We start from the raw sequence: 12,052 nt of genomic DNA, 5'->3' as shown, positions 1-12,052 counted from the left end.
AGGTACCCGTTCTCGCAACTGCAATGTTCTGCAGCCTGAGCCTCTGAGGTGCGGTGCCCGCCCGCAGGCAGGTACCGCCGTACCGCGCCAGACACGGCAAGAGACCGACAGGCAGGGCAGGACAGCAGCAGAACCAGGCATACCAGGACAGCCCGACAGCAAAAGTGGATGCCATTAAAATGGCCAGGCACCGGCACTGGCTGCGGTGATTGAGTGGTAAATGCGAATGGGGACGCCAGCACCGTCGAGCAGAAGTACTCTGTATCCGTACCTACCTACCTTAGGTATCCAAGAAAGCAAAGAAGGCAACAAAAATATCTCCACGGTCTATGGACGGACAGGACACGTCGTAGCATCGATCATCTCCACGGCCCATGGACAGCTAGCTAGCTATCCCTCATGCGTGGTACATCTCAACCAGAGTTTGCAAGGCGCGTCGTGTCTGCAGCGCAATCATCCATCCATATCAAGACTGACCTCTCGACGTCTCGCCAAAGCTTCCGCCCAGATGAGTGGTGGTTGCTGGCAGCGCTGACGCTGCTGGCATCAGGCTAGGCCTGGCCTCTGAGTCGAGGGACCCGACGACCAGCAGCCCCCCCTGGCAGCAAAGCAGCATCGGCGTCAGTGACCAGCAGCAAGAGGCCATAAAAAAATAGTGGGTGGAACCTTCCTGCCCTGGATCAAGTGTGGAGACGACAGGGTGACTGCACCGAGCAAGTGTGAGGACTGAGGAGGGAGTGCGCCTTGTCAAAACTGAAAAGGCGAAGGAGCGTGGCAGATGGCGCCAGTACGTACTCTCCTTGCGACCCGCGACCCCGTTTTAGGACACAGGAATCCCCATCGGCATCCAGATTGGACGGCACGGTGGACACTTGCTCACACACTCTTCGACACCGCTGGAAACCGGGACTTCTGAATGGCTGACAGCCGGCCCTCATTGGTTTATGCCCTAGGCCCTAGGTGGTGTTCGTACTCTGCTGGCTTGCCTGGCTCCGAGATGGACTCATGCGTCTTGTGTTTGTGTGTGTGCGCGTGTGTGTGGACTGCGTATCCGTACTTTACTCAACCTAGGCAGGTGGTCGTAGGCAGGTGGTGGATGGACAGTTAGCTCCCAAGAGCCTGAGGCATTGCACTCGATTTAACTCGTACACATGGCTTCCTCGTTTGGCTGCTGCACTCTCAGTCAATCACTCAGCCGGCGTGTGAGGTGAGTATTCGTAACCTGACCTGGCCTGAAAGTCCAAGGGGGAGGGAGGGAAGCACCGGAGCCACGTCCAGGGAGGCAGTCGCATGCGGAAAGTACCATCCCACTGGAAGGGAAGGGAAGGGGGTCAGGCAGGAAGGCGGAAGACGGAAGGAAGCAAGCAGCAGCCAGCGGCAGCAGCAGGAAGCACGCAGCACCACCTGCTCCTGCTTCCTGCTCATGCCGGACAGCTGCTGCGTCAGGAAGGAACCAGCGCTGTTCCTGCCCTATCCTCCTCCCCATCCTTCATTGTGTGAGGTGCCTGCCCTGCCCGTCTCACCAATCACAGCTGCCCAGATGGGTCCGCCTGCTTCACTCCAAACTCCAAGGCACTTTAAAGGCAAAAGCCCGTGGTGTGTCTCTCATTGGCTGGGTGTCTGCCGAGTAAAACCCACGCTAAAACACGACCACAACACAACAAAAACACACTGCGAGAGCAGACGAAGCACCGGAGAATCAATACCGACGCAACCCAGTCACAGCAGCCTGCCCACGTCCACACTGCTGACTGAGGTGTGAGCCTGTGACGATTCACTGCGGCAGCGGCACGGATACGCTACGCTACCGCTCGCCACCCTACCTACCTGGCCTACCACCTTTGACCACCTTTTGCCTGGAACCCAACCACACCCGCGACAGGTCTCGCACCGCACCGCACCGCACCGCACCGCACCGCCTGCGATTCTGCCAGACCCGTGTGTGTACTCAGAGCAACCCCGAGGGCGGACGACAAATATCCCTCCATGGAGACCGAGACCATGCTGTGACGCATCTCTACACGTTGGCCTTGGAAAATATGACAACCAGGCAACAAAAACAGAATGCAGGAGACACGACACCAGTCCAGATTAACTTACATCACAGACACACAGATACGTGACAACGCCGAATTCGAAAAATCTTCAACTCCATACTCCAGTCGCCAACGTCAATAGTCTGCCGACCACGCTTCGTGAATCGTACCGATTCGTCTCGACTTGCAGCCTGCCATCTAACGGTACTCGCTTACACACCCTGGGCGTGATGGTCAACTCCCCTCGCTCGTTGTGTGCCATCCGCCAAAAAAGCTAGCAAGTCATCCGGCTCCCAGGAAATCCAACAGAGAAAAAAAAAAAATCGTTAATGGCGGTTCAGCTTTAGCGCGCCTTCGTGATGGGATGACCCAGTCTCCCGAGGCTTCTAGATGTACTGGAGAGTATTGGGCTAGCCTTGTGCAATTTGTGTCCGGCGCCTGTACCTTGCATACTGTCCAAGGAGGCTGGGTTGTCGCGGGTAGAGCAGGTACTCATACTGCCCCTGCGCGACAACGCAACCTTTGCGATACTTTCCAGAGAATCTGCACTGCGATGTGCCCTTTCTCTCAACCGCTGTGAGTCCGTGCTGCTCGAGTCTGGTCACCGCCTGCCTCTGTCTCCGACTCCAGCTAATGATTCAAGATACCCATCATATCCGGGGACGGTCCCAGGCAAACCCCAGCCCAAACCACAGACGGCGGCCCCCAACCCAGTCAAGACTGACGGCGAAAGCAACTGCCAGTCTCCCACTCTCACCTGCGAATGCTTTGCGCCGCTGCTGGGCTACCCACACTGACAGACTCAGCGTCTGCTTATTTCGGGGCCGGACGAATGGCAGATCGTATCTTGTCGCCCACTGCCTGTAATCCCAACTGCAAAGGGCAAGGGACAGTCTGTGCCAGTGGACTGTGCCCATCATCCGATCTGCTGGGTGATCGCTGCGGCCCAAGTAAACCCAGTCACCCAACTCCCAGGCTATGACGACGGGATGCACTCAGCGAGCCTAGCCAGCATCCACTCACCGTCACCGTACCACCGTTGTGCAGCTCAGTATTACGGGTACGGGCACCCTCGAGAACTGAACTTTGGCCTCACGTTCAGTCTACTGCTGTCTTCTTCGCAGAAGCGGAGTGACATAGTGCCATGGACGGATGATCACTGCGGCATTTGAAGCCTCCAGAACCATCCATGGATGTTCCTGACCCCGTACCGGTGTGTCTAGACTTTTTGATGTGCAGTTATTGGAGCAAATGTGTCTCTTCCATTGCTCCTTGCTCTGCTAGTATCTCCAGACTCCGACAACTGACAGCCACTACGGTACGTCAGTGTGTGTCGTTTCGCCTCATCAAGACTACGCACCACTATTACCGTCTTAAACCTCCGGTACCGCGACCCTGCCCGTCATTGACCGACCCTTGGCTCAAGGCTCAGGGAGCTCGGCAGCCAATGTTGGCTAGGCTGCTTCGAGCCTGGTCTGCATAGAAACCCTCTGAGCCAGAGGCGGCACAACCCAATTTTCCAATTTCATTACAGGCAAGACCAAAGCCCATTCCTGTTCGTCGTCACCCTCGGATAAAATAAAATAATATTATGGATTCGTCGAACAGGTCTAGCCAAACGCGGCATTTTGGCACATTTGTTGTTCCCGCAGCAGGGCCCAGCAAGCTGCAAAACAAATGTACGATTTCATGTCCAGTCAACCTGGAGGAGATTGCAGCGGAGGAAGAGAATTACCGCACGCTCCACCTCCTACGACACCGTGCTTGCCTACAGTGTCAAGCAAATGCTTTCCAGCCGCTGGCGTCTCTGCATGCACACTCAGGGGGTCAGTCGGCAGCGGAACGGTCCACCGGCCAAACATGACTGGCACACAGAGAACACTGGCACACTTGTTGGATGGCTTCCAGCCCCAGACCACACACGCGCGCAAGCACACACACTCTCTTTTCACGCACTCACACACACACAACACACGCACCGCAGAGACCCGACGACCAACCAAGCTGCTGACACACGCACAAAACACTCAGCTGAGTGCGTGCCGGGCTTCTCTAAGCTTCTCCAAGCCCTGAAATCGCTGCTGCGGATTCATCTCTGGCCAAGGCGCAGACCCGGTCTCGCTGCTCAGCGTTCCCAGCCCCGAAAGGGAGCCGGTAGGGAGGCATTATTGCTTCTACCTCTGCTTCTCAGGCATCCAAAGCCTCAGCATTGAAGACGTTGCCTGTTCTCTCAAAGCGAACACAGATGTTGGTCTCAGCTTGCCGATTGGTCGTGGTCTCGCCGGACATCTTTCTCCCTTTGATACCGATATGATACTGCCACAGCGTGTATCCGTCTCGAACTCGTGTTCTGCAAGTTCGTCATATCATCAGGAACCATTTGCCCTGTGAGTCCTGTCGTAATTTCAGCAAAAGCAGGACGTAACGCCATGTCTTTTTTTGCTGCGGTCCAGGTCAATGCAGGGGACTATCAATATCGACGAGTACAGCCCCAGCACTGGGCAACAAGTGATCCGCCCGGCCAACCCGTTGCCTCGAGGAAGCAGGTCGCGCTGGGACGCAGATGCGAGCTGTCTTTCTTTCAGGGATGGGAAAGGCTGGGAGCTGGAGCATCCGTGCCACCGCAGTTCTTGCACCGGGAGTCGCCTGGCGCCCTTGACTTTTGACTCCCTGAGCCAACGCATCCCAGAAGTCCTCGGGGAGAAATCACGGTGCAGGCAAAGGCCATGGCGACCGTTGTCAAGTTGCCAACCTCGCCAGGCCTTTGACGCGCTAGCAGAATCACGTGTCTCTCCAGTCCACGCTCTTCAACACCGCAAAGGCATGGCAGGCACTTGTATGAATGGAATAGCTTGGGCAGCGGTGTTGCATCGACTGAGAATCAAGCAGCCGTCGTCATGAGAATATGAGCCAGCATTCAACTTGCCTGCGCTGGCAGACTGGCATTCTTTCTTCATGGATGCAAGGGCTTCAATAGTCGACGCGATACCTAACGGCGAGGCATCGAGGCATCGACATCGAAATGAGAAATCCCACCCTGGTTACCGTTGACGACACTGCCGCCGCCCCAGGAATCAACAGACCGGGCGTTCTGACAACTGAAATGCGGCTGCCCTGATTGGTTCACTACAGTCCTTCAACCACTGGGTCTGCCGCGTCGTCCGGGGCGGTCTGCAAGAACAATCGGTGCTTGCCAATAACGCCCTTCAGAGCCCAGCCGTTCAGCCCTGCTTGACAGAGGGGCTGCATTCGCTGTGTCCGAATATGGGGGACATTGAGAGACCCGAGGTGGCGAGTTCAGGCTTCTATCATACACTGGCGAATCGATCATCGCAGTCACCAGTTTGGAATATTGGTCCCAGAGTATTACAGCCAGTACGGCGCGAAACAGCCGCGTCAAAATACAGAGTGGAGGTGCGCTTGCCTTGTTCGCGGCGCTGAACGAAGATAGCAATGATGGACCGAATGCGGAAGGTCTCCGAACGTCGTTAATCGTCAAAATTCGACCTTTGATGAAGATCAAATTTTGAAGGGCCTCGTGGCGTATGCTGGTTTTGCGAGTCAGACTGGCAAATGAAGTTGGACCAAGACGCAGCAACTTGGAAGAAGGGCAATCTCAAAGGTCTGGAGTGCATTCTCACACTTCGGCCTATGATACCGCCTCGATGCAGCAAAGCCGGTCAGCCCGGGCCATTCTAATGCCACCCCTGGCGTCGCTCACAATTTGGATACAGTGCGATCTCTCTTCCCGGGGGGGCTGCTTTCGACACACAGGGGCGGTTGGCCATGAACAGAGCCTTTTTTTTCTGTGCCTCGTGTTGAGCAGACGCGTGGGCCGCCGAAACCCTGGAGCAAAGAATCTCAAGGCCCCGTAAGTATGCAGGACGTGATACACTGAGAAATTCTCAGGTGCAGCCACCTGACGGATCATTTTCACAAGGATTTCTTTTTTCTTCTTTCCCGCTGACGATCTACCCTTGCTCTCCTAGCCCCCTCCAGTTTCCCAGGCGGTTGACTCAACTTGAACCACCCCTAGACAGGACATTGAAGTACCTGCGACGTAGGGTTTGAAAGGGCCGCTGGGCAGTGCCGTAGTGGACAAACAGCGCCAATATCCGCCCTCAGGCGCGCCATTGCCTGTCCCTTAGCCCTCGGCTCTCAGTGACACACGAACCACCTCTTCACCTCTGCAATTGGTCGCGGCCCGCCTGTTCTATGAATATCTCGGTCTTTCACCACCGCCAAAGGACTGGCTGCGACGCTACGAGATGCTAGGGAAGTTGGACCCTGAAAACGGATCTCACGAGGGCAGACAGACAGGTTGTCCAGGTCGAGGAGGCTCACACTGCCAATGTTGAATGTTCCAGAACTAATGACAACTCATCGCCCGTCACTGGTCACTTGTCCGCAAGGCGTATCCGTACATTGAACCATCGTCACTTGGAACCAGACCCAAGGATCTCGGAGGCCAGGATGCCCATTCATCAGCGACAGCGCCAACAAGAGCCCACGAGGTTGAGGCCCACAACCAGACGCAGAGAACACGCCAAAGGCTAAAGTGGTCTTCCTCTGCCTGTTAGACTCGTGCTTCTCAAGGGTCCAGCTCCACCGCCCATCGCTAGCGGGTGGCAGGGCATCAGGGCTCCGTCGAGCAGGTTGACCCCCCCACTCGGGGCCAGGCGAGAAGCCATGGAGTTGACCACTTGGATCGTCGAACTTTTTTTGTCTCCTGTTTTTTGTTGCGCTCCCCCTCTTTTTAGCATGCTACAAGCCACCGTTGATCGGATTACCTGCATGTTGGGAACATCGGGCACCTTCACCGCAACTAAGTTCGAGGGGAAACCGGGACGGGGTGGGCACGGCGATAGCTCCAGTCCGATCAGATGCCCCTCGCGGCCGAAAGACCCAGTACAATACCACCTCTGGGAGACAAAAACTCCTGATGTTCATGGACAGGCAAAGCGCAATTGCCGACAAGAGATGCGCGGCGACGGCCATGGCGAACCTGTCGATACTGCCGAAGTCTCCATCAACCAGTGTTGGCCAACTTGAATCAGGGTCTGCCGGCCGGTAAAACGCCGAGAGCAAAGTGCACCCCAAACTTATTTCCTCCTAGATTGCTCCTTAGCAAATCTACTACTACATACCTACTGCAGGACACGAATTTTCCAGGGTTCAAGGAAACTTGCAAGATTGACAAGAAAATTCTTTTGCTTGGATGGGCTGATGATGGCCGACTCGACCTAACTAGCCTTGTTCATGATTAACGAGTCGACCTTCTCAACGTCCGGTCTGCTCATGAGCCATCGTGCGTCGTCTCCCAGCCTCTAACGGCTAAACCGCCCAAGAAAGGCCCGTCGTTGGCAGCGATTTTTATTCCATCCAATGATGGTAACTGGATCTAAAGGCTGCTTTGTCATCGGGCCCTCTCTCGACCAATGCCTTTGGTAGCCTGCGTTCTCGACTCTCTTCCTTCTGCCGTCACGCGAAGTGCAGCGCTATCTGCATCTTAGCATGCACGAACGGGCGGGCCTGGTGTACCTACATGATTCGATGGTTGGTCTGCCACGGCTGCAACATGTCTGCATACAGCTCGCAGCTTGCCCCCGACGCCGACGGTTCCGTGTCGTCCAATGCAGCCATCCTCAGGACCTCATTCTCTCGAATCCCATCAGCCGGGACAGGCTGCTAACGTCGGGCTATCTTACTTTTGACACATACTACCGGCGGTGTGGGTATGTTGTCGCCCAGCTGGTAAGTAAGTTGAGCGATGAGATTTAGCTCATGGGGTGGTCCGTCTGGACTCTTGCCGCCAGCCTCGCCGCATGTGTGTGTGATCGAGAAACCAACAATAATTGACGGTGTATCACTGCGTCAAGCTGTCGCGGCACGGCGCACACGCATCTGACTTGAGAGAGCGATCGTTCCCCAACATGACCTTCCGTCGTGGGACAGGAACGCTCTGCAGGAAGCTGCGCGCGCATTCAGCTGCTGTCCCTGGTACCGGTACGCAACAAAACCGCGCATCTTAACAACGAACGACGATGACTTGTTCCCTTCTCCTCAACCCCGCAGCATGAGGCGTGGGACTTTGTGTGCCGTGTGTTTGACATTGAAGCCCGTCCAGCCTCCCTTGCGGCAGAACATCGCAGGCGGTGCGTTTGAAGGCACGGCGGACTGCTTAGAAATGGCCATCTCTAGGCAAGCCCAACGGTCGTTGACTGGCCGGGTCTCTGGAACCGGTGGAGCGGACGGAGTGCACCGCTGTCCCAGTGGAGCTGGAAGACAAAAATGCCGCTTCTCTGAACCAGCGACTGTTGCAGCAGACAAGTCGACGCTACCTCACAAAGTGCCGCTACTGCGCAGGATGTATGGACGACGGCGCCTGGAGCCAACAAGATGCTCCCCAAGAGTGGCCCAGGAGGGAGGCGCACGCAACATGGAGACTTTGGACGGGTCCGCGAGGAGGAGCTATCGGGTCCCAAAAAACGCCCGCCCTCGTTCCGCACAACCACTCCCGATCGGGACGAGAAGCCTCCAGCGGAACGCATCACCATCCGTCACTCGTCGATATTGTATAACCCTCTTGACGTAGTCGCCCTCGCCACAGCCTAGCCCGTGACCCCCTTCCCCCCCTTCCTCCGTCAAAGAACCCCTCCGAACTGGTCCGTCCCCCACACACAGGCGAAGGCCGCAATGTGACTGCAGGGACAAGAGAGAGGGTCGGCCAAGGCTTCCACGGGCCAAGCGGTAACGGGCTAGAAGATGCATGTTCGATCTTTCTGTCCTCGCCCGCCGCCCATCGTTACGTCGACGCAGGCTTTCGGGTGTGGGTGTGTGACCCCCAAATGTTCCCCAACTCGGCGATAGGACGAGGGGCTGGTTTTGCTAGCGGTGGCTACTCACCACCACCGTCTGCACTAACATGGAAGCTATTTGCCGCCAACCTGTTTGCCCCTTGGCGGTTCTCAGTCCCGGCCGCCGGGGAAGAGTCTCCACAACACGCCGCCGTCGCCGACGTCTGGGTAAACTCGGGATACGGTTTCGCCTCAGTGGTCCCAACCGTACACCCGCTTGCTACAGTGCTTGCAGTAGTGCCTTGTTTGGCGAGCGGCGCAAGAAAGAAAGCGGCAGTGATGGGCGACGTCGTGGTCGCTCACGAAAGCATCAGGCGCCTTGTTCATGACACATTCGAGAAACAGTGATGACCAGCAGCACCATCCCCGACTATGGCATAGAGCCGCTTAGTCTGGGGTGTTAGCGGTCGGTAACCTATCTCTTACGTCGTCCATGCTGTTGTTTACCCAGGAACCGTTCGCTGGGCGAGATATTCTTGTCCCTCCGCAGCGCAGGAAGCCAAAGCTGAACGTTCGATCGTCCATGAGCGCTGAGCAGCCGGCGGACGAGGCGGTGCGTGACGTGCCTCCGCCACGCACTTCCTCCCGTTCCGTATGGATTGCTCACTTTTGACAGTTGAACCAGCAATCCGAATCCCACCCAAGCGTGGACAATCCGTCGTCATCACTTCCCTCTTGGATTCTAGCTTTTTTCCCTTTCCGCCTGCTCATCCCATTCAAGCGCTGACCACCTGTCTTGTCTGCCTACCTGGTGCTGGTTCTCGCGCGCCGAGCACCCGATGCGTGTCGCATCGGGACGTCTTCTTCCTGTTGCCTGTGGCAGCGAGATCCGGCAGGAACATGGGCAACAGCAGCGCGGAACCCGGCCTCGAAGGTTGCTTTCTGGATGACTCCCTCCCACGCGTAGGCGCCCTGTGGTCTGACTATCACTCTGATGTGTGATATTGCAGCCACCGTCGCGGGTAATCTCACGCAGCGCTTCGTGCAATACGTCTGCCGAAAGGGAGGCTCGACGTTTGTTCGGTCGGTCGGTCGTCGCCACGCCACTCACACACACACCTCCCTTCCCGGCACCACGCCAAACGCAAAACGGCTATGCGCGCACCGCGTGGCCGTGGTGGTCCGGGGATGGTTGGGTTGGTTCATTCGTTGTGCGTCTTGCTTTGCTGCCTGCACCAATCCACCTCAACCGAGCTTGCGACCGCTGGACTCGCGATGGATGACACATGCAACACCACCGGTGCTGCTATGCAAGCGGTGAGAAGGGTCTACGTGACCAAGACGTTGGACGTACATGCTGGACGTACCCATCTTGTCTCCGGCGTGCGGAGGTCGGACTAATTACCACCCAGCTGCCCACACTTTTTTCTCTCTACTCGCCTGCCAAACTACGTAGCTTACAGTTTCGCCTTCCCTAATTCTGAACTGGCAAATGTCTCGGTAATCGCAGAGCCAAACAAGAAACCATCCGGAGTGGCACGGCGATCTAAACGGGTGCTGGCTCTGGACCTTTCCTTGCGCTCCCTTGCGCCCACCGACGAACGCCGGGAAGTCTGCTAGAGGCCGCGGACAGGCGCGTGATCCCGCACACGTATGCTTGTGCAGTCATGCTCTTCTTTTTTTGTCTGTCTCTCTGCCTGCGCGCAGGTTTGCGCCAGCGACAGCGGATGGCTTTTTTGCTGCGGCGGTGTTTAGTTTTGCGGTCTGGCCTTGCTCTGCATTGCCTTGCTTGAACTTGGAGGCTTGGACTTCGCGGCCTGTGGTCTTTGCCTTGGCTGGTCGCTCTGGCTTGTGCGACTAACGGCAGTCTGCTGCCCCCCGATGACCGCGGGCATGCCCTACCCTAAATTTCATGCCGGATCGTGCCGTCGGGTAGGTTGTCGGCTTCTTCCGAGCTGGACTTGATCTGATGGTGCGCGTGACTTGAGCTCGTTGCGCAGACAGATGTAAACTTGTGCCGCGGCCTCGTTGACTACGATGAAGACGAATCTGGAAAGCAGTCTTGAGCGAGGCGCTTGTGGTGGACGTCTTGCTAGGGCTGGATATGGAAGGCTCTCAGCTGACTGATTCTTCGGTTCTCGCGGGATGAGGGTATTCAGAATTGTAGGCGCTGCTGGAGTGCGCGACTGACGCGGCAGCGGGACGGTACAATCGTGAACGCAGCCAGAGGGACGGTCCGTTGTGCGCGTGCTCATCCGCCCTGCTGCAGCACCATCACCAACATCTACGCTGATGAAGCAGCATCCATTCCCAAGTGCAGAACTTCAGTAGCCAGTAGCCAATGCGTTCATCCCGTTGACGACCCCCACTTCCTCTGTGTCTCTGTAGACGATAGACCTAAGAATAACTGGCAGAAATCAAGGTTACAGGACGTTTCGGTCCCGAGAGCTCGTTTAGACTTCCGGAGCTCGGCCGCCTGATGAGCTGTTTGATCGGACAACACCCGAACATTTGTGTTGGCCCCCTCCAGAGCTTTGTGACGTGGGAAAGAAAGCATACCTTTAGAAATTGGATGAGGTTAGGCCCAAAAGGCAGAGAGATTGGAAAGGAGTTGCTCAGACTAAACGTGGTGGAAGGTATATTCTTGTGTGAATACAAAGCCTGAAACGGGCAGGTATTTCCTTGCCAGGCTTCAGGGCGCAAATATTGTTGTAAGACTGTGCTACAGATGTCGTCGTGTTCTGAGGCCGCAAGCAGAATTGTCAAGAACACAGGATGTTGATCGGCGCATAGTCTTCTTCTCCGATGATGAAGAACATTAATACATAAGTGCTGTGTGGCATGATGATGTTTCTCGCTAGACGCCAGTCCAACACCGCATCCCCACGATGTTTCAGCATTTCGTCTCCCTCTGGTTATATTAGTACTTGCAATTTCCTCTTCCATTTGTGGAGCCCAGCCACATCCACTCCTAAGCATCGTGATGCTGTTTATGATAGCCAGGAAGCGAGACAGGGTATCGTCATCAGACTCACCGAGACCACAAAGAAGGAGTTGCTACTTGTGATTACTGAAAATGGTTTCTACATAGAATTTGGTGCTGGTACTACGTGTATTAAACCGCTCTCTCCGTCTCATTATTTTCGTATCTTCTTCTCATCATCTCATAAACACATCTTCACTCTATATTCACTGTCCCTAATAACAAGAAACTCCAAA

The sequence above is a fragment of the Colletotrichum fructicola genome, assembly GCF_000319635.2.
Source record: "Colletotrichum fructicola Nara gc5 chromosome Unknown KSG_Nara_v1_contig11, whole genome shotgun sequence".
Taxonomy (NCBI): Eukaryota; Fungi; Ascomycota; class Sordariomycetes; order Glomerellales; family Glomerellaceae; genus Colletotrichum; species Colletotrichum fructicola.
Note: the sequence above shows the minus strand (reverse complement) of the source record.